Here is a 22,590-nt window from a genome sequence, read left to right as displayed (position 1 = left end):
GTTCTTGTTTCCTCATTTACTATTTGGGTTGGAGAAGACGTAAACTCTCTGACATTTTGCTTCCCTGTCCGCAAAATGGGAATACTGTGTCTACCTTGAGAATCAGAGGACAGGTGTTGATGCCTACAAAGGGCACGTTACGGCACCTGGTAGGCACTCAACAAATGGATGCTGGATAAAGAAATGCATTGCAACCTCAGATCATGGTCTCTGCTCTAGCAACTTTGTAAACCTCTCACACATCCTTCCTAGAAGTTTCTGTTCAGGGGGAGATCTTTGGCTGACCCTGAGACCAGGGCAGAAGGCCTCACTTCCATGTGGTTACAATTGGCCCTTTGAGGGGCCAACACCCGAGGGGACAGAGCCGGCTTCCCCCACCTCCACATCAAGTGGTCCGATTAGAGCCAGCCACCAGAGTGAGGCATCCGGGGGCAGAGGCCGGGCAGTGATGGATAACCCCATCCAGGGACGCACACACAGGGCTATTTTGGGGCCTCCTGCCTGGGAGGCGGCCTCCTCGGGGCATGGGGGCCACTGACCCGGAAACAAATTAAAGGCACATCTGTTGGGAGGCCATTTCCAGCAATGGCTCCAAGCAGCCGCCTGCATTCCTGGAACAAGGGGGCTGTGTGTTTGGTGAGCCAGGCGCATACTGTCCGTGCCGAGAGGAGCGGGGGCTGCAGCCTCTGGCCAGGAAGGAGCAGCCGTGGGGGATGTGAGGCCTCAACAGAAAGGAAGGGCTAAGGGAGTCTTGATCCTCTAAAGAGGGAGTTGTTTTGTTCTTGAGTGACTAAGGACACAAGACATCAGGATATTGGGTGCTGAGGATATCCCCACACTCAGATTGCCGTATCAGCACTCTCCACTTGAAGGAAACTGAGGAGGAGCTCTCTCCTCCAGTCTCCTACTGACAATCAAAGCCTTTATGATCACACATAGACCATCCTGGTTGATATGCTACAAAGGCCAGGAGTTCACTGCCCTCCAAACTGGATTCTAGGGCACCTTATTGATAATAAGATAACATTTTGTCTCTAGGGCCTCCATCCAGTGGCCTCAGTGTGTTTCTGAGGTACTACAGGTTTGTGTTCAGTAAGTATTCTATGGATGGATAGATGGATGGATGGATGGATGGATGGATGGTTGGATGGATGAAAGATGTTGGATAGAGGAAGGAAGGAAGGAAGGAAGGAAGGAAGATCTTGGATAGATGAAGGATGGATGGATGGGTGGATGGATGAAGGATGTTGGGTAGAGGAAGAAAGGAAGGAAAAGAGGGAGGGAAGGGAGGGAGGAAGAAAGGAAGGTGGAAGGGAGGCAGGCAAGGAGGAAGGGAGGCAGGCAAGGAGGGAGGGAGGGAGGAAGGAAGGAAGGAAGGAAGGAAGGAAGGAAGGAAGGAAGGAAGATTTTGGATAGATGAAGGATGGATGGATGGCTGGATGCATGGATGGATAAAGGAGATTGGATACATGAAGGACAGATGGACGGGTGGATGAATGGATGGATGGATGAAGGATGTTGGATAGAGGAAGAAAGGAAAGAAAAGAGGGAGGGAGGAAGAAAGGAAGGTGGAGGGGAGGCAGGGAAGGAGGAAGGGAGACAGGCAAGGAAGGAGGAAGGGAGGAAGGAAGGAAGGAAAGAAGGAAGGAGGATTTTGGATAGATGAAGGATGGATGGATGGGTGGATGCATGGATGGATGAAGGAGATTGGATACATGAAGGACAGATGGACGGGTGGATGGAGGGATGGATGGGCGGGGGGATGGATGATGAAGGAAGTTGGATACATGAAGGATGGGTGGAAGAATAAACTGCACTTAATGAATAGCCTGTGCTAGACACAGAGACTAAAAAGGAGAAGATAAAAAGACACCTAAGGCACAGGCCCGCTTTCAAGGCTCAGCATTCTGTCCACATAAAAAGAAATCCAACATGAGCTTCCTCGTGTCTAAATCGCCCTTGTTCATTCTTTAAAGCTCAGTACAAACACTTCCTCTGTGGAAGCTTTCATAACTGACCTGCTCCCTCCCCCTTCGTGGGAGAAATGAAATGGCAGACACTGTCAGAGAAAGAGGAGAAATGAGTTCTGGGATCTTGGGTCCAATCACCGCATTTGGGAGAAAAAGGGCAGCCGGCAAGAATTTCTCCACAAAATAATCCAGGGAAAACGTTGCCTCGTTTTGTTGTCTGCCTGTGGAATTCGAAAACCTTAGAGTGCGAAGGTCACTATGTTCATTGATCCATTCATTGACCAAATACGTTCTCTGAGCACCGTAGGCCAGGCTTCGTGTGAGGAGCTGGGAAATCAGCACAAATCATCAAAGTCCTGCCTCCAAGGGCCCAATGTCCGGTGGAGAAGGCAGGCTGTCTGGAGGAGGCTCCACTGTGCACGGCACTGCGGCCAGATTAGTGGAGTGCGAATCCTGGCTCTCCCGCTGCCTAGCGGTGCGGTCTTACACGACGGAACAGCGGAAATGGGGAGGTTTCCCGGTGCCGCCTGTTCCTGAGCGAACACTGAGCACACTCAGGGACAAAGGCCTCGTGAATGTGGTGGCATCTCGGGTAGACCTCATTTGCTCACCTCACATCCATTTATGGCCACCCACGACACTCCAGGTGCCGCGGTGGGCCCCCGGTGGGCCCGATCTTCCGTGGCCCCCTCGCAGACAGATGTGGTTGCTGTGCTCACCCCACACGTGAGGAAACTGACTCGGCAAGGCTAAGGAACGCGCCCGAAGTCACGCAGCAGGTCAACGGCAGAGCCAGGCTGCAAACCCAGGCATCCTGGGTTTTGGATTTGCCACTGTGCGGCGTGCGATCTGATGCAGGTTACTGGACGTTTCTGTGCTCGGGTCTGCTCTGGGGGGCGGGGGGCGGTGGGATCATGATGGTACCTGCCTCTGGGTGACACGTAGTGAGTTCACGTGTGCGACGCACCTAGGATAGTGCCAGGTGCACCGAAGGGTCTGGGAGAGTCAGCCGTCGCCGTTGCCTCAGACTCTCGAGCCCCGCTGGGACCATGCCGCTCAGCGGCCTGCAGTCCCCTGCAGTGTCCCCTCTGAGGAAACGGTTCTGTGCTTGGGAACTGACGAGGCTTTCACTATGGTGGTGGTGATGGCGGGTGGGGGGGGGGGGCGGGGGTCTGTTCTTTGAGGGCGGCATGTGGTTTGAGTTTGAAAGTTTACTTCCTCGAAGCCTAATGAGCCTCTGAAAGTCATTAAGCAGAAGACAAAAAGGTTAAGCCAACGCCTTTTTATCGGAAGAAGTAATATCAAGCCTTAATGTCCCCAAATCCGTTTCCCACCAGCTCCTGCAATCTCTCCCAAGAAGGGGCTATTTCCTGGTGGCGATGGAGGTTCCAGCCCAAGCCCCCCGACATCCAGGCCGGACGAGGGACCGGCCGGCAGCCCCCGTACAGTGGGTTCCTTTTTTTCCATTTCAAGGGAGCGGGGCTCGGAGCCCCGCTCCCTCGGTCAAGCTCTGAACTAGCACCCTGCCTCCCCAGTGTCCCTGGGAACCAGGGCTCCCTCGTGTCCCCCGCGCTCTGCTCAAGCTCTTTCTGCTTCCCCGTCAGGAGCATCCCTGCTCCTCTTCTGAGGCCTCGGAGAAGACACCCTCACCTCTGCTCTTCCTCTTGGCTGAGTGAACTCCCGGGCACACAGACTTGCAGGTTTATCCTCACGGGGGCTCCCGTCCCTCGACTGACGTAGACATACCACAAATCTGGGATCCCAAAAGAAAAGCCTCACGGCACCAGGCAGGGATTGCCTAGGGAGGCTTCTGTTCAGAGACCAGAAAGAGGGTTCCCCAGCCAGCCCAGGTAGGAGCCCCAGCGTGGGCTGATGTGCCACAGCAAGGCGGAGAGAGGCCCCTGCGGCCCGGGAGCACCTGATTTACAGGGGATTTGCTGATCACCCAGTATCACTGGACTTGTGACTTTGGGGAGGTGTAAACAGAAGTGTCCCTTCAGGCAGGTGAACATCCGTTCAACACCTGGCAGGGACAGAAAGAGAGGGCCCCCTGCCACCTGCGGCCTTTCCCGCCGCTCACGGGTCAGGGGGTGCTATTTGAGACCTCCCTCCAAAGCGCTTCCTTCTTGGAAGCGTCTCTATTCCTCTGTGGCCTCTGCTCCCCTTGCCCTGTGTTCCTGCCATGCTACACTTGGCCCTTCATGAGTCTGTCTTCCCGTGAGGTGGAGGAAGCATTTCCCGAATGTCCTGAGGGGCAGGCCTCAGAGAGAGCTCCTTCCTACCCTTGCTCTTCGAATCTTAGAGCATTGCACCTCTCGTCAAGAGCCTTCCAGATCGCAGGAATGGACAGATGAGGCCCAGAGAAGCCAGGGAACTTGCCTGAGGCCACACAGCTGTGTATGATACACGTGTTGGCAGAAAAAGACAGCAGATGTGTGGGAATTTGAAGTGGGAAGTGTGTCGCGTATCGTGCGTTACGGGCGTAGGCCGTGTGGCACGTGTGTTGTGCGCTGTGTGGTATACGCGTGTGTTGTGTGGATACGAACATTCACACCTGCCATCAAGAGCGGTAAGTGTGGATAGGGGCATTTCATACAGACCATCAAAATCGTTTGGACATACGGGCAGTTACTTTTTCTGAGCAGGAGAGCATACTTTCCTAGGCGGGACCCCGTCCAGGGCGCGTATACAGATAAACCAATACCCTTCCATGTGATCTGGACAAACCAGTGGATGGGTGTGTGTACCATACAGTAGAAACACAAAGAAGGGCAGACGTGGTGAGCTGTCTGACAGGGAGGCTGGTGGTCAAGACTGTGTTCCTAGAGAACATGGTTTGAGCTGAGTCCTGGAGGAGTATATTAGGATTCTCAGAGAAACAGAACCATGTGAGATATATATATATATAGAGAGAGAGAGAGAGAGAGAGAGACATTTATTATAGGAAAGAGTTAATGCAATTACGGAGGCCAAAAGTTCCCACGATCTGCCATCTGTAGCCTGGAGAACCAAGAAGGTTGGTTGTGTAATTGAGTCCGGGTTTGAAGGTCCCGGAATCAGGAGTGCCAATAGCCAAGGGAAGGAGAAGACAGGTGTCCAAGGTCCGACAGAGCAAATTCTGCTGAGGATGGGGCGTGGCAGGCAAGTGTTCCTGCAACTAAAACTCAAAAGGCACTTATCATGTACTCCAACACCCAGCTGGCCCTCGGATGTCCTGTGACGCGTCCATGCTAAGTCCTTCATCAATTCACATGCACCCCTCTGGGCACAGGGACTTCGCTACTTCTCAAAGCAGACACTTCCAGCTTCGAAGCTCAAACGTTTTTCTTGAATTCGGAATTGGAAATCTTGTGACGACACCTGTCCATTTTGGGGTGGGAAATAGGACCGCCGTTATCTTCAGAGTGGAGGGATTCTTTTTTTTTTAGCACAAAACATGAAGTCAGCCCTTGTGAATGTCTAGAAATGGTGTGAGCTACATTCGGGCTGAGCCATCATGGACTAGGAGGTAGGAAACCCGGGGTCTGGCCCCACCCCTTCCTTAATGGCCTGTGCCTGTGACTTGATCTCTCCAAGCTTCTGTTTGGTTCTCTAAAAAAATGAGGTTGGGGCGCCTGGGTGGCTCAGTCGGTTGAGCGTCCGACTCTTGACTTCGGCTCAGGTCATGATCTCACGGTTCATGGGTTCGAGCCCCACATCGGGCTCTGCACTGACAGCTTGGAGCCTGCTTGGGATGCTCTCTTTCTTTCTCAAAATAAATAAATAAATTTTAATTTAAACCATGAGGTTACTCTACGCCTATTTCATAGGGCTGTTGGGAAGGGCAGGTCAACTCTGGCGTGTAAAAGCGCTGTGAGAAGTGCTTTTTCGGTGCAAGGTATTGTCATTACTAATGATGATGATGACCATTAGTTTGGGTGGTAATGAGAATAATTATAATTCATCCAGAGAAAGTTTCTCTCTAAAGCCTGGGAGGAACTTAGAGCACAAAGTCAAGACTTCAGCCTAAACAAACATTCAGCCTGCTGCGAGGTGTGGGTGGGGGGGAGGAGGTGGGTGGGCAGATGATAGCTCACCTGGGGAGATTTTTCCCATGAGCTGCCCTCCAAAGGAACAGACCACCTCCCCTTGGAGGAGTGAGCTCCCCGTCGGCTGGTGGTATCCAAGCAGCCCCGGGTAGCCCCGTGTCTCTGATAACACAGAGGGGATTCCTGTCCCAGGGGGAGGAGGTTAGGCTAGTTGGAGTACAAACCAGAGATCTCTCAGAACACTCCTGCCCAGCCGGAGAGGGTGACTCAAACAGTAACCTGCTTCCCAATCTCCCCACCCCTAGCAGCAGTAGTCACACTGTTGTAAAATCCCCTTCCTGGTCTCTCTGGGGCTCCCTGCCCACCCCCCCCCATCTCAGCCCCTCCTCTCTTGCAGGGTGTGAAGACAGGGGTCCTGGGCTCTGCTTGCATTCCTCTGCTGAGCTGGAGAGAGCCCCCCCCCCCCTGGGGCCAGCTGGAGCATCATCGGGGTGGTCGGGTCCCCTCCACCCCCGCCCCCACCGCCTCTCCCCTGCCCAGCCAAAGGATGGGAAAAAAAGGCTGGGTGACCTTCCTCAGACGTTATCTGCTCCCATCTGTAAACAGGCCCAGCCTTCCCTGGGGCAGCCTCGGCCTCACACTCCGGGTGACAGGGTGTTTGGACGTTCGGAGACCCTCACCCAGCCGCCTTTGTTCTCCAGGCTTAATGAAGGGACTGCTAAAACCTCGCTTGCCAGATAAGATGACAGGGCAGTCTTTTAGGGTTATGGATGGTACACAGAGGTGACGGGACGGATTCCTGCGCGCACAGGGGTCCCAGCACACTGCCTTTTGTCCAGGGATGGACTCCTCTGAGCTGGTACAAATTTGGTCCTTCAGCCTCCAAAACAAACATGTCTGATGCATGGGGAAAATTGCAGGAGGACCCAGGAGACAGCCGCTTGGAGGGGAGCAGAGAACGCTGTCCCCCAAAGCGAAGCCCGGCACCCCCGGGAGGGGCTGTCTCCATCGGCAGCTCCCCTCCAGCCTGGCCCACGTCTGACTTCTGTCATATTCATGATAAGGAGCCATCGCGGTCACTGCAAGCCGCCACCTTCTGTGTGAGCCCTCATTTCGTTCACTGTAGGATGGCGGCCGAGGAGGGACAGCGTTCCCCTGCTGCGTTCACGGCCGCACCCGGCCCGAGAAGTGCGTGGAGCACAGGAGGGGCCACGCCTCACGTTTGTCAGCTGAACACAGAGCTGATGGGTGCACTTGAGGGCCCCTGGGCTCTGCCAGAGCCGGCGGGCGAGCCGGCTTCTGTTTTGATGTGCAAAACCAGGCTCAAGTGTCTCTGGCTCTGGCTTTGAGGGCTCTGCACCCCACAGCCCCTCGGGGGCGTCTCTGACTATGGACGGAGGGCCTGCTCGGGCAGCTCCTTCCCGGGGCCTGTTCCCACTCAGTCCCGCCGTGTCAGAGAGGCCGCTGTGGTGCTGGGCCCACCCTCGGCTTCCACACATCCCAGGCAGACCAGGCCCCTGCCAGGTGGGTCCAAACTGGCACCAGCTCTAAACACTGCCTCCTCCCTCCCCCACCCCGACACACACACACACACACACACACACTCCTCAGTGCTCCGCTGTGGCTGGTCTAGAGACCAAGGACTGATTTCCTCGGACCCGCACAGTCTCCAGCTGGACTCGAGTGTGAGTCCTGCCACCACTCAGGCCTCTCCTCACTTATGAGGCGTCCAGAGCTCTGGACAGCAGCCCCTCCTCCCCAACCCCTTACTCCAGCCCTTAAAGACCAAAGGGGAACGAGGGTCCATAACGACACCGGTATTGGAGGAGATGGTCCAATTCGGGGCAGATTGTACCATTTCTATTTTATTTGCTTCAACATCGAGCAACCTCCTTCCAGCACTTTCTATGTTGACAGAATCTTCTTCTCTTGCAGGTAAGATAAGTAAACTGAGTGAGTGGACAGTTGATTGTCCCAAGGCAAATAATGAGGTGTGGACCAGCTATGACAGCTTTTTGATGTGCCCTCATTTGCCTGCCTTGTAGGTCCGCCGGCACCTGGGGTAGAAGCCCCTCCCAGGAGCTCAGCTGCCTTCAGGAGCCCGCCCACCCCAGGGGGACCCAGGAGGGGCTGGTCGGGGGGGCCGGTCGGCCCAGCTGCCCAATCACAGGCCCACGGGCAGATGCCGACAAAGGGCTCTGGGGCAGAGTCTGTGGGGTAGGGTCAGCCTGATGCATTATGTAACAGAAGATAGACTGTGACAGAGAACAATAAACAGTGCGCCTGGCAGAGTGACTTTCTTTCTGGCGACAGCCCTGTCGGTGGAGAAATGCTTCTTCACCCACTTTCTTCCTCCCACTGACGCACCCACGGGAAGTGACAGTCGTGTTCAGGGAAGTCCCCTAGGTATGCCCTCCCACCCAACTCCATCCGCTCTGGCCTTCTCTCCAGTTCTATCGCAGGAGACTCTGCCTTGGTCTCCCTGCCCTCGGTACGGCCACCCCAACTGAGACAAGAGCCACCCATCTCCACAGCCCTCAATGGCTCCACATTGCCCCAGGATGAACACTGACGGTCTAGGTTGGGAATCCAAGGCTTTCCCCAGTTCCCAAGTCACTTCCTTCATCTCAGCAGCCAATGCAACACTTTCTGTGTACACCGTTCGCTTTCTGGCCGCCACGCCATTGCTCATGCTGTTCCCGATGGCTGAGATGCCGACCCTCCCCGGTTCTTCTTCATCCGTAAATCTTTCTCATTTTTCAGTTTCTAACTGAAACTCCCCAAGGCATTCATCCCCTCTATGCACTTCTTTCTTCCTCCAAAGCATATTCCCCACACCCTCATTTTGTAGTTGGCTTTGATATGTTTGTCTTCCCATGTCATTGTTAGTGGCTTGAGCAAAAGGACTGTGACTTATTCATTGTTGTGCACCACTCGCTGCTCTGGAAGAGCTCAGATCCAGACGGGGGACGGCAGACACTTAAACAAATGCAGGGAGCAAAGCCTTAGAGGTGCCACTGCAGAAAGGCGCATAGCGTATTTGTTTCAACATCTAGGTCATGGGAGATGTTGGGTGAAAGCAAAGAGAGGGAAACGTGTATATAAGGACCACAGCGGTTAGCTGAGTATTGTTGGAATGTTCCAGAGTGAGAAGACCAGCCTTGTGCGTATTGTCCTGTCGTGGGTGATAAGACTCTTTGAAAGAGTTTGTTCATTATAAATCATAATAAGCTATCTTCACATCAATAAATATCACAAACCCTCACTTACCAGGGGGTTTCCATTAATCTAAGATATCCAAAATAGCACCAATGTAAAGAATAACAAGCAACAAAGGAGTAAGAAAAACCTGGGGCATTCACACCATGCTCTAATTGGCCACCTTGCTGATTAGAAGATGCACCCACAGAAGATATTGAGCTCTCGGCTCTAAAGCAACCAAGTGGACAGAACTGGGAGCAGGACAGAGGAGAGCCAGAGAGGTGACAGAAGGGCGGGCGGGGGGGGGGGGGAAGGGGTGGGTGAGATTGATCAATAACTTCAAACAAAAGGAAATCAAGTTGACAGATTGATTACAGGCAAGGGCTATTTCTTCTACTTTGTTTCATTCCCAAAGATATTTGTCATGGTAAGGAGAAAAAAAGTTTGAAACGGCAAATAAGAGAAAGAGGTAAGGAGGTTGAGGCATCACAGCCTGGCACACAATAGGAGCGGCGATAACAGAATTGTTGACAGGTAGAGGGGAAGTTGACAGATCACAGTTAGCTCCCCCTTCTCTCTGCCTGCTCAAACACAAGTATAAACAAGAACAACTTGTAAGAGAGAATCAACAGGTATGCAGAAAACTCTGTATATTTCAGGTTACTCCCCAAATCTCAGACTAGACCGGTCCTTGGAAAGTGTCTCCTACCTCTCACCAAACAGCCACCATTGTTTGGTAGCACCCTGATTTACTTGCCGATCACTTCAAAAACGTCTAGCCATCCTGCGTGAAAGAAAATGCTATGTTCGTGTCATGAGACTCCTGACCCATATACCAAAGTGCCTGGAACAGAGCCAGACAGATGGTGGACGCTAAAAACGTGCCGGTAATAAACCAAATGCTGTGCGTACGTGTAATGGGATATTACTCAGCCCTGAAAAGAACCGAAATTCTGACATCGACTAACAGGCATAAACTGTGGTTCCACTTGCGTGACTAGAATCGTCAAATTCGTAGGCACAGCAAGAGAGCACAGATGTCACTCCGGACGGCGCCTGGGGGGCTATTTATTGTCTAATGAGGACAGAGTTTCCATGCGGGGTGATGAAATTCTGCAGATGGACGGTGGTGGTGGTTGTACAGTAAGGAGAATGTACTTAGGGCCATTGCGTTGGACGCTTAAAAATAGTTGAAATGGTCAATTTTAGGTTATGTATATTTTACCACGGGGGGAAAAAAGCGCTGACAGATCTACAAGGTCCAGTGAGAGGAGCAAGCAGACACAGCTTTCGGCCACCGCTCTGCCCTCCCCAACATCATTCACACTACATTTTCTGGCTGGGGAGTTGACCAAAGGGGGTTGGGCTGTCCAACTTCTCTGCGTTGTTTGCTTCGGTCAGAAATTAAAGAGCTGGCCAATAGGGTTGGGCAGCCCCGGGGGCTAACATGAGCACCTGCCCCCCGCTGCCCTGGTGTTCCAAGGGGAGAGGGCAGGGGGCTTCAGGAAGGCCAGAAGAATGGGACAGGCGATGAGATGACATTATCTGCAATGTCAACACAACAGGGGAGGTTGACATGCTCCCCTCTGGAGGATGGATTGTGTGTTCAGAGACTGAGGGGGAAATTGTACATGGATGAAACGTTTACACGCGTGTCACACATGGTTTAACGTGACCAGTGCTTGCCTTTGGACGTCACACGAGTGTGCAGTTAGGTGCTGGGACCCAGGTCGCCTAGCGCCCAACCTCTCACTTCATGGGGGGAGAGGGACCCAAGGCCGTCAGAGGGGCTGTGTCTTCTAGGCCTTCTAAGCCAACCCTGACTTACGTGCTCCATGGCTGTGGCTACAGCCACCCCCCTGTCAAGGGCTAACCTGCCTGGGACAAAAAGGCCAGGGGAGGTCAGAGACCAAAATCCGTTCCCAGAGACTGGCGAGTGGGAGGGTTTGCCGTCCTGGCCCTGTGGGCATCCTGTGGGGCACACGGGAGATCCGGGTCCCAGCCCCAATCCCCCCCACTGTTGCACAGGGTGACTCAGACACATCCCTCTACTTCTTGACCTTCGATCCTCTGGGCCACCCTGTCCCACCTGCCGGAAGGAAGTAACGCACAGGGAGCTCCTCAGAGACATAGGAAGTGCTCACCACTCAGACCTGAGGGATGGCCGTCACCCCGTACCTTCGGCTGGCTGAGCAGTGGGGCCTGCCGGGGCCCAAAGGTGGGTGAGGGGGAGCAGAAAGCTTCTTGGGGCAAGACCAGGTCCAAAGATGGGGCAGGATTTGTGCCGGTGGGGGAAGCTGGGGGAAGCGTCTCATTCCTCCTCAGGAGCGCTTTGCTCAATTGTTCCTGGAGGAATCGCCTCCTTCCTGGCCATGCCTTGATTTCCCTCCTTGACCTCTGAAAGGGAAATGGCCAGGACAGTGGTTGGAGGTATGTGGGAGGGACGGGGGCTAGGCCTTCTAGGCACTGTTGCAAAGCAAGGGGATTGCTACTCTGACCACACAGCCCTGAAGTCTCATCTTTCCCGGACACCAGGGAGGCCATGCACCCAGAGGGGACCTGCGGGTTCTGGGCACAGAGGGACCTAGGCACGCCTGGGAAAACTACATTCAGATTCAAGTTTCCAAAGCCTAAGGGTGAATTGGGCCAGAGGAACAGATGTCGGGGATCTGAAGGAGGAAAACAGGAGGCATGATGGACACGGGGCCCAGAGGTGAGTGGAAAGGGGGGGGCAGCCGGCCCGGGGAGCCCACGCAGAGCTGGCTGCAGCAGCGGCCTGGCCGCCCCCTTGGTGTCTCCAGCCAGAGGGCAGCCGCCGCCGGGAAGGCAGGGACCTCGGGCCGGGGCCAGGCGGCGCACAGAGAGGCAGGAGCGGGGCCTGGCAGTGAGACGGATGCGACGCCCAGCAGATACACCTTAGATTCCGGCTGTGACCGCTGCCACCGCGCCGTCACCCTCCCGTTAGGCTACCGCCTCTATTTCCACTTTCCTGCCTTCGGTTTTCCCGTCTGTAAAACAAAGGGTGGCATCCCACGATCTCACAAGACTTTTCCAGGCCTGGTTTTGTTGGTTCCCTACCTGTAGAATTCTAAAAGCCCAGGAGCTGACGACGCCGTTGGTCCCTGGGTCTGGCTCCCAGTGCCACCATTTACTGCCTGTCTAACTTTACTCGTGCTCCTTAAACCTCTGAAACTCAGTCTCCCAGGCCGCAGAATGGGATCGTAACAGTAGCCTCCCTAGCAGGAGAGTCGTGAGGATTGAGGACGTGCTTTTAAAGGACCCCGCACGTTGCCTGACCCACAGGAGAGCCGTGAGAGATCAGAGTTCCCTTTTCTTTCTCACTCTTTTTTTTTTTTCCTCAGTGATTCTTTTCCCAGGAAGGCAAGCTCTGTTAAGGGGCAATCAGGGAGAGGTAGAAGGCAGCTCTTCTTCTCAAAGTCCTCCTGCTGCATTCAGAAGGGTGTGCAGAACGGGAGAGACGAGGCGCGCCTGGAGGAAGGTAGTAGGAGGGCCTGGCTCCAGGCTGGTGGGGACAGAGGGGAACGTGGCTGGCCACAGCGGACGGAACGTTTGCTGAGCTCCGAAGCCAGGATTCCAGGTGTTGTGCCTGCCATTTAATCCTGACAGCGGCCTGCTGACGACGGTCATCCTGTCCCCAGTAAACGTGCAGACGGTGAGTCTCGAAGAGTTAACCGGACCTTTCCTGCAGCCTGGGGCCCCTTGAATGCCAAAGAGCAAACTGGAGGAGAGACTGTTTCCGGACAATATCCTATTAACACTCATTACCCATAAAACGGGTAGTTTTCAAATAGCCAGATAATTGAGGCCATTGGCTGGAAGGGGGCCGAAATTACCTGATTAATTGCCTCACTTCTGGGGCTCACGTGTTTAGACACGGCCTCAGAGAAGCTGTTGGTGCTTTGAAGTCTTGCTCCACTTTCCCTGTCCCTCTGTGTCCAGTCTAAGCATCCAGCGTCGCTTCCTGCCTTGTCCGTGAGCTTGCACACCTCATCAGTCAGCCCGGGACAGACATTAACTTTTATTTTTCATGCTCATTTAAAGGAGCAATCCCAGTTGGCCCTTTCTCCGCTTTTATCTAGGCCCAAGGACCATAGACTCACTCGTTTATTTGCTCATTCAAGAAAAACGCATCCAGGGACACCTGGGTGGCTCCATCGGTTGAGAGTCCGGCTTCGGCTCAGGTCACGATCTTGCGGTTTGTGAGTTCAAGCCCCGCGCCGGGCTCTGTGCTGACAGCTCAAAGCCTGGAGCCTGCTTCGGATTCTGTCTCCCCGTCCCTCTGTCCCTCCCCCATTCGCGCTCTGTCTCTTTCTCTGAAAAATAAATAAACATTCCAAAATTTAAAAATTTAAGAAAAGAAAAGTGCCTACCACCTGCCAAGTTCTGTTCTAGGCTCCAGGGGATACAGCGGCAAAAAAAGAAAATAAAATAAATAAAAACAAAAACAAAACCAGAAATAGAATGGGCCCTCCCCGTTCAAACCTAGGCTCATCTCCAGAAGGTGTGGGCAAGGGATTGAACCCCTTCCAGCCTCGGTTTCCTTCCTCGTAAAAACCAGGGCGATGACAGTACTTGCCCGTGGGGGTTATTTAGAGAATAAAAGGGTACATTATCTAAAATTAAAAACAAAATGAAATTCCCTGCTTATATGGAGCCTACACTGTACAGCAGACAGGGAGACAAATAAACAAGCACGCGTACAATATTCCAGATGGTGATAAAAGCTTTGGACAAGGAGGAAGGAAAGGTGAGAGGGGCGCTATTTTGCATCTGGCGGTCAGAGGAGGCCCGAGCATGGGGGGAAGGTGGGGGGGGGGGGGTGGCGCGGCAGCGTGCGTGGGCTTCCCAGGAAAGTGAAGCATGGGTCAGGGTTGCAAGTCCCATGCCTGGAGAGCCTCTCAGTCCTGGGGAAATCGGGCAGCTGGTCACTCTAGAACAGGAAGTGCAAAGCCCTGAGTGAGGAGCACAGAAGAATGAAGCCAAATGAGCAGGTGAGACGTGCAGGCTGGTGGGTAGAGCCGGGACAGCACCGGCCACACGGGCTTTGCCACTTCAGGCCTTACCCTTCCATGATCCCCCAAGAGCCAACCCTGAAAGGTATCAGCGGTCGGGGTGTGTTTTCAATAAGAAAAGGATGGAGAGACTTTTTTTTTTTTTTTTCAGCCAACACCTAGTATAACACCTGGTGTCTCCGATGATGCATCAGAATAACCCCAGGAGTCAGGCACAGTCACCCTTCTTGTTTTACAGAGAAGGAAACTGAGGCTGGGAGGTGTGCAGTCACTTGCCTACTCTCCTGGCCGCGAGCCTGGGTTTGATCCGGGTGGCCCGCTCCAGGGCCAGCGTCCTTCCCAGGACACTGCGATGCCCCCGGGGTTTTGCGCAGGCCTTGTCTCCTGTCCCTCTCACCACGTACCAGAGAAGCAGGCGGGACAGGGATTAACTTTCCATGTTGCAGATGGGGAAACAGAGTCCGGGCAGGAGTGGTTGGTGTAAGATCACATAGTGGGTGCTTTTTCAGATCCTGACATTCCAGCTGGGGTCCTGGGAGGCCCCTTCCTGGCCCGTGTCGTTCTGGGGTGACACAGAATAACCAGTAATGCCCACAGGGAAAAGAGAGCTTCGTGCCCCAACCCCGAGCGAGTCTCCTCTCAGGGGCCAGCTTCCGGGGAGACATGTAGAGGTCTAGTGGTGCGGCTGAGAAAAGGGGCACCTTCCCCTCCCCCCGCAGCTGCCACTCCCCACTGCACCCCTGCATCCGGGGAAAGCCCTGAGAGAATCTGCCCGGCCAGCTTTCGCCTCCCCTCTCCCGCCCACATCCCTGCTGCTCCTTTCCCAAGGGGGAAGAGAATTATTTGTTTTTCCTGTTGCCCTGATTTATGGGCCACTTTGTTCTTTATCTATTTGCACAAACTCGGTAAAGTGACCCCCTCCTTCCCAGAGGCCAGAGATTCTGTCAACACCTCGGGGTCACAGGTCAGTCGACCTGCCCGGGGTGGAAGGGGTTGCAGGAGGTCACCTGGGAATGGACGGGAGATACCAATTTCCTCAGCCTACGAGGCTCCCAGGTGGAGCTCCTGAGGCAGAGGAGAAGGGACCATGTGCACAGCTCTTGCCATGCACCGGGGCCTGAGCTCCGTCCTGCCCTCCCATCCCACGGACAGTCTCCACCTCACAGAGGCGGGAACCGAGGTTTGGAGACGTGGGATGAGTCATCCAACATGGCCCAAAGCGGGACTCACCTCAGGGTCTCTTGGCCACTTCCCGTCACACTTGTCCAGCGAGGCACACTGGCCGGGGGCGGGGGGGGGGGGGGGGGGTGGGGGTCCCCTGACCGCGGCTGACATGTGCCTCTTCAGGTCAGAAAAGCCAGCCCAGCTCACTGTCTTCCTTTCATCCTCCGCGCTGTCAGGGACCACAGTCCTGTCCTCCCCCCCAACTCCTCCCTGTGAACCCCAGCACTGCTCCATTACAGGTTCGCGGGGTTGTATCGACATAAACACCAAAGGGGGACAAACGCAAACCTCTCCGCGGGCAGACATCACCACATACATTCGCAGGCACGTTGGAACCCCCGACTGGGCCCCAGCGTCCAGCCTCAGGGAGGCTCCGAAGGGCTCTGTGAGGGGCCCCTTCCAGAGGCCTCTGCAACTGACGGGTGCCCCCCTGGCCGCGTGACCCTGAGGAGCCCTCGTCCTCCATCAGTACGATGGCGTGGACTGGCCAGGGAGGTGGATGTGGGTCCCACGGAACAACACGTGGGAGTGCTGTGCGAACTGTGAGCAATTTCATTCCCCTCATTTCACAGAAGCTGCGATCGAGGCTCAGAGAAAAAATGGAGCTCAGACAGGGAAGCAAGATGGGTCCAAACTGGCTTTGCCTAAGACCTTGCTCCGCCAGACGACCCAGGGGTCCGTAGCTCTAATACGGTGCCGGGGGCACATCCTCTTCTCTCACTCTGCAAATAGATCCCCAAAAGGATTCACCAGACACTCTCGGGAAGTTTTAGAAATCTTCTAGGGGCACCTGGCTGACTCAGTCAGTTAAGCGTCCGACTTCAGCTCAGGTCATGATCTCGCAGTTGGTGAGTTTGAGCCCCGCGTCGGGCTCTGTGCTGACAGCTCGGAGCCTGGAGCCTGCTTCGGATTCTGTGACTCCCTCTCTCTCTCTGCCCTTCCCCAGCTCACGCTCTGTCTCTCTTTCTCTCAAAAACAAATAGACATTAAAAGAAAAATTTTTTAAATCTTCCAAAGACCTGCCTTTGCTAACCAGTGCTAACCTAATGCAATCCAATCTATTCCAACTCATTCCAAGTCAGCCACTTGAAATCCTATTCAGATCAGTCAACTGAACTCCTTGAAGCTTAGAATGACCAAAGAAATTCATGACAATAAACACAATTCAATTAAATTTGACCCATGCCATCTCAATATTTCCATCTCCACAAATTCCATCATATTCCGGTTACTATCTGAATCACTCCATCCAATGTCACCCAATCAACCCATCCAAGACAGCTCATCTCTGAGAACAATGACCCCAACTCATGCTAATCCAGTTTGGTCTAATGCATACCTATAAGATGCCAAATGCTTCCAGCCTCAAACAATACAGTCCAACTTAGCATAAGCAAATGTCTCTAGACATATCTTGAAGATAAAAACAACTTTTTTTAAAAGATGAGAAATGAAATCTGAAGAAATCAGCACCTTGTGATGTTTCTAACAGCTCAGGTTCCGATAATTCCTTCAAGGTAAGTCTTCTTTCGGTGTGAATGGCATGCTATTCTCATTCCAGCCTTGACCTGGGAAGCTTTCCCTCCTACTACTCATATCTGCTTGTCACTGTCGGTGCTTTGGACACCCCTTGCCTCTGACAAGAATGACTCCTGGGAGATTTTAGCACGTGGTTTCTCTATCTTTCCCCCCCTACAGTCACTGAGGCTCTTCTTAGCCTAGGTGAGAGCGTATACTATGAGGTCTTTAATGTTTGTGTGAATGGAGACTTCCCCAGTCACACTGTGAGCTTCTGGACCCAAGAATCATTATGATAGTAGATTCCGCATAAAGTATTTGGTGATGCTTGTCATTTCAATGATCATTTCAACCCTGCACATTTTTTTGTTCTATGCATTGTCGTTGTCTTTAGAATCTCACCCTTTCAGGGGCGCCTGGGTGGCTCAGGCAGTTAAGTGTCAGACTTCAGCTCAGGTCACGATCTCACAGTTTGTGAGTCCGAGCCCCGCATCGGGCGCTGTGCCGATGGCCGGAGCCTGGAGCCTGCTTCGGATTCTGTGTCTCCCTCTCTCTCTGCCCCTCACCTCCTCATGCTCTGTCTCTGTCTCTCAAAAATAAATAAACTTCAAACAAAATTTTAAAAAAAAGGAGACTCTCACTGTTTCAAAGGATACCGTTCTCTTACACTGGTCCTTCCTTATTCTTGCTTCCTTCCAATTCATTCCTTACTCCGTAGCCAGGTTGTGGTTTAAAACCCTGTCACTCACAGCCTTAAAAATCCTTGCATGGCTTCCCGTTTCCTTTGACATAGCCCAGACGCCTTAATATGGCTTCTAAAGTTTCTCAAGACATGTCCTTCACTCACCTCATAAACCTCAGCTTCCCTGATCCTCTGCCCCCCACCTCCTCCTGGCCTTTGCATGTGCTGTCTCTCTAGCAGAATATCATCTCTGCCCCTCCATCCAGTCAGTTTCTTCTCATACTTCAGTTTTTAGCTTAAGAACCCTCTTAGCCTCACTTATTTCAGGAGGATTTCAGACTAGATTGGTTTCCCTTGCAATCTATCCCCATATCCTGCCACCCTTAACCTCATTGCAGTTACTTGGTTAATGACTCTCTTTCCCCATAGAAGTGAACTCCATAATGGCAAGAACCGTGTCTGACTTTCCCCTTGACATCTTGTGTTCGCAGTAAATAGGGAACGAATGAATGAGATCCTTTGCATTGCCTCTGACCTAATTACGAACTCTCCAGGTCACTCATTCATTCGGCGTTGCACTTACTGTCTCAGTAAAAATTCCTCGACTACATTTCACACACCAGGCCCTGCTGTGCGCTCCAAGAGATCCGGTAAGAGGACGCTTGCTTTTTCAGGTTTACTTAGGTCTACACGCTTCTGTGAAAGGAGCTTCCGCTTTATCCACTCACTCAACCGTGTGTAAGGACAACCTTGTCCCCAGCCCTCTGAGGGCACACAGGGGAATTCAGGGCTGAAGAGCTCAGACTGGGTTTATAGGTAGGTGGGGGTCAGGGAAGTCTTCCCAGAGAAAGAAACACCTGAGAGCCTCGGAGAATGGGGAACCCTTTGTTAGGCTGCCAAGGGTTTGCGAGCATTGTAGGTAAATGAAGAGTCTCCTCTGAAGGTCGGGGCCATGACTAAAGAGAGGGCAGCCTGTAAGAGAAAGAGGGCAGAGGGTGAGATTCCACCCAGCCTCGCCCGGTCAGTCAGGGAACTCCTCTGGGCCACCCGAGCTCACTCATGGGCACACACCAGCCGACTTAGCCTCACGGAGGACGTCGCTGTGAAATGACATGCTTCAAGAAACATCCCGGCAAGTGGTAGATTCAAGCCCAGGTTTTCCTGAACCCTAAGACCAAGCTCTTTTCCCTGTGCTCTGATTTTTCAGGGAAGCCGCTGACAAAGTCCAACCTTTCTGGGCCTTGAAGGAAAGACACAGAAACCCTGTATTTTGGTTTTGGGAAAACTCACTTTCCTGAGAGTTCTACTTCTGAATACTCTAAGTGAAGATCTGAGGCAATTCAGATAATTAATGTTAGATACACTCCCACAAAATTTTTTCTTCTTCTCAATTATTAGCATATTTCAGGTGTAAAGTTTTGGGTTTTTCACTTAAATTATTTGGTTAATTGCCTTGCAGGTGGAGACATATTCTCAGAGGGAAAAGACTGCCAGAACTGTGTGCCCAGACCCCAGCCTCAGGCACCTTGGCACAGAGAGACCTTTGTGAGTGAGCCATCTAGTAGAAATAGCAGTTATTACTATTTGAGAACACGAGATGGTGGAAAATTGGCCTGTGCACGAGTGCAGAAAATGTGCCCCCCCTCCCATCCCCGCCCAGGAATTGCCTGTATGGGCAGAGGCACTAATGAGCTCCCTCGCCATTATTTCAAAACTGACCTGGTAGGAAATTTGGCCCCTGGAAATACCGTCAGGAGTTCTGAGATTAATACAGTTGGAGAATGTTTAACCATCAGAGATGAAGAGCTCTTAAAATCATCTAAGCAAACCACAAACCCCTTCATTTTGTAGATGGGAACACCAAGGCCAGAGGAGGGCAGCCGCTGGCCCCGGGTCACGCCAGCTGGCCTGGCCCCAAGCCCTCGCTGTGCTGAGTCTGACTTTGTCTTCCCGTGGAGGAGAACAGCCACGTTCCCCTCCTCTGTGCCCTGTCAGTGACTCTGCCGTGCCAGCCCCCGGGGTCAATGGCATCCAGCAGGGGACAAGTGGGTTCTGATTCTATCCGCTCAGCCACATCTGTCCTCATTTTCCTTTCAATGCCTTCAATGAACCAGGCGTTTAATCTTCACGGAGGCTAGCATTACTATCCCCATTCTACAGAGAAGAGGGACTGAGGCTTACGAAGCTAGCCTTGACAGAGGCCCCAGCTAGGCGTCGTCACCCCAGTCTGACGGATTCGAAAGCCCGTGTTAGTTGTGTTACTAACAGCAGCCTCCCCTGTATATCTGATGACCACAAGCTGGAGAGTAACACAGCAAGATTAAAGAGAAGAGAGAGGGGGCCAGGGATGGGACCTGGTGACTTCGGGCAAGTCCCTTCCCGTCTCCAGGGCTCAGTCTTGCTGCGTTTAGAATGGTGCTGGTGGACAAGACACTTCTGGCCTCTCCCAAACCACAGCGTGAGAGGCCCTCACACACACCCTTTCCTGGGGCCCCGCGGCCGCCCTCAGCCAACTCATACTGTCATGTGCTCCTGACAGCGGTCTCCAGGAGGGACCTGTCATGCACTGTGTGATCCGAGGCTTCCACGTTCGCAAGCTCTATCGTTCCGCACCATATCACTATTCCATTTGAGGGGAGAGAAAATTGAGGCTTGGCATAGGGAAGTGACTCACCCAGAGCTGGGCACTTAGGCCACAGCAGATCTGAGACTGGTGCTTGCGTCGTGTGACTCCAAATTCAGTGCTCTTCCCCCAGGACCAGAATGTCTCTCCAGGTTCCCAGCCTGAAGTTGCCACAGGGGTTGCAGACAAGGTAAACTGGGCCGGGGGCCTCGGGAACACAGCCAGTCACTCCCTTGCCAGGACGCTTTTCCTCCCGGGGGCCCCAGGTCCCGGGCCGGAACATTCCCACTGCCTTCCGGTGGCCGCAGTAAGCTGACCAGAGGCCAGGCTACCAGTGAAGTCCAGCCAGTGGCCCGCCCTTCAGCTCCGGGGCAGAGACTCCGCAGTTGGAACTCAGAGGCAGCTGCGGCCCCCTGATGCCACAGATGTCGCCAGCTGTGGCCTCGGAGAAATGCGTTCCACGTCCTCGCGGAGACCAACCGACGCACGAGGGGCCATTTGCTGCCCTTCCTGCTGAAAGAACGGGCATTCTTGAATTCCACCACCAGCCCGCCGCACTCCCACACACAGACAAGAGGTGGATTCAGTCCGGGCACAATAAACACAGGGCGCTTAGCCACCCTGCATCGCCGATCTGATGCTTGCTCTCTGCACCCCGCCTCCCCGGACCAGTTCAAGCGTCAAACAGGCAGACCCGGTTCTGAGTCGAGCTCTGTTTCCTGCAGTAACTTGGTCTCCGTGCGCCACAAAGAGGCTGGGGTTTGAGCCCCAATTCCTGGGTACGAGGCCAGCGTGTGTTCGTGAGCTCCACAACCTCGGGCACATCCTTTGCACTCTCTGGGCCTCTGTGTCTCCGTCCGTATGCTCTGTCTTATCCACCTTGCTGAGGTGTTATGGGGACCGTGGGAAGGATCTCGGTTTAGGACTCAGGCTCCAAGCTTCTCCATACAGCGGTGTCTCTTCTTTGGAATCCCCGACGTTCAGGCCTCGCACACGGCGTGTGACCCTTAACCGGGTGGAGTGGACGCGTGTCATCCTCCCTGGCCCCGGAACTCTGACGCCCCTCTCTATGTATTAACCACCCACGAGCCGGTGGGAGGCAGAGCTAAAAACGACCAGCCCTGACTTCCAGCTCAGAGCACGTGCTGCTGGCCTGCCCTTCCCCCCAGCAGCCGTGGCCCAGATGGGGCTCAGGGCTGGTGAGAAAGGAAGGGGGGAGGGCGGGGGCAGGGACAAGCAGTAGGTGCGGTGGCTGGAGCTCCCGGGCAGTAGCGGCCGCTTGGCGGGCAGCCGTGGCCAGGTCCGGTCCAGTCCCTGGGGCTGGGGCACGTCAGGGAGCGAACGACAGCGGCCGGCACTCAGTGGGGAAGGCATCTGTGTCCGTGCATCCGCTTCGGCCCTTTGGTTTCCACCCCAGGCCTGGGTCTCTGGCCCTCCTGGACTCTCGGACCCTTTTCACGGCCTCCCTTTGGGTTCGTATCGGCCAGAATCGTTTTGGCGGCTGGCAGTTAAGAACCCTGAGTGCTAAAGGTGCCAGCTGACTATTTTCCAAGTTGTCTGAAGTCTTGGGTTCTGGTCACGGCCTTGTCCTGACCATCTGTGTGGCCTTGGGCTACCCTCTGATCTCAGGGCCTTCGTTGCCTTCTCAGTAGAATGCGAATTGTAATGCCACAAAAAAGAATTCTCCTTCCGGGGTGAGGATCAGGGCCACAAAGCCTGCCACATCCTCCACTACTCGCTGCCACTTTCCTGCCGAAGCCACTGCCTGTCTCTGCCTCGCTGCCCAGGCCAACTCACCCAACATAGCTCCCAACCCGCCTCCTGCCTGTGGCCTCATCTCTAGCCCGACCTCTGATCAGCAGGGCCCATGACTTGTATCTCGTCACCCTTCCCCCACCCCCACCCCCATTTATGTCCAGGCCCTGCCTGAACTCTTCCCCAAATCTTCCTCCTCCGCCCCGCAGAGCGCCCCTTTGGAATTCGCCGGGAAGAGCTCAGCAAGAAGAAGGGATGAAGGCCAGGCCTCCACCCCCTCCATCCCCAAATCCCAGCCTCCAGCCCAGGGTCTGGCAGCGGCAGCGAGTGAGCTGAAGCGGTCAGCCCAGCAAGCGGGGAACATCCTGTAGCGGGGTTGGGGTGGAGGGGGCGGTGGTGCTGGGGACCAATCTCCATCTGAAAGAGGGGAAACCCTGGGACAGGAAGCGGGCCTTTGCACAGGTACCGACTCCCCAGCCCCGGGCCCCTGCCCTGAGCGAGCCTCTCCAGTAAACACGACCTCTCTTCATTCTCCCCGCAGGCCGAGGGATTTCAG

At 54.1% G+C, this 22,590-nt stretch overlaps 1 long non-coding RNA gene across 1 annotated transcript in view; it reads right to left on the bottom strand.

Annotated features, from left to right (window-relative positions):
* Positions 1-21,248, bottom strand: part of LOC131484385 (uncharacterized) — a 37,883-nt gene extending 16,635 nt beyond the window's left edge. The window contains exon 1 of the long non-coding RNA XR_009248209.1: positions 20,331-21,248. This is a non-coding gene — a long non-coding RNA (uncharacterized LOC131484385). The remainder of the gene's footprint in view (positions 1-20,330) is intronic.
* Positions 21,249-22,590: the final 1,342 nt, after the last annotated feature.

This window comes from Neofelis nebulosa, chromosome 9 (assembly GCF_028018385.1).
Source record: "Neofelis nebulosa isolate mNeoNeb1 chromosome 9, mNeoNeb1.pri, whole genome shotgun sequence".
NCBI classification, from domain to species: Eukaryota; Metazoa; Chordata; class Mammalia; order Carnivora; family Felidae; genus Neofelis; species Neofelis nebulosa.
This window is presented reverse-complemented; position numbering and strand designations above follow the sequence as displayed.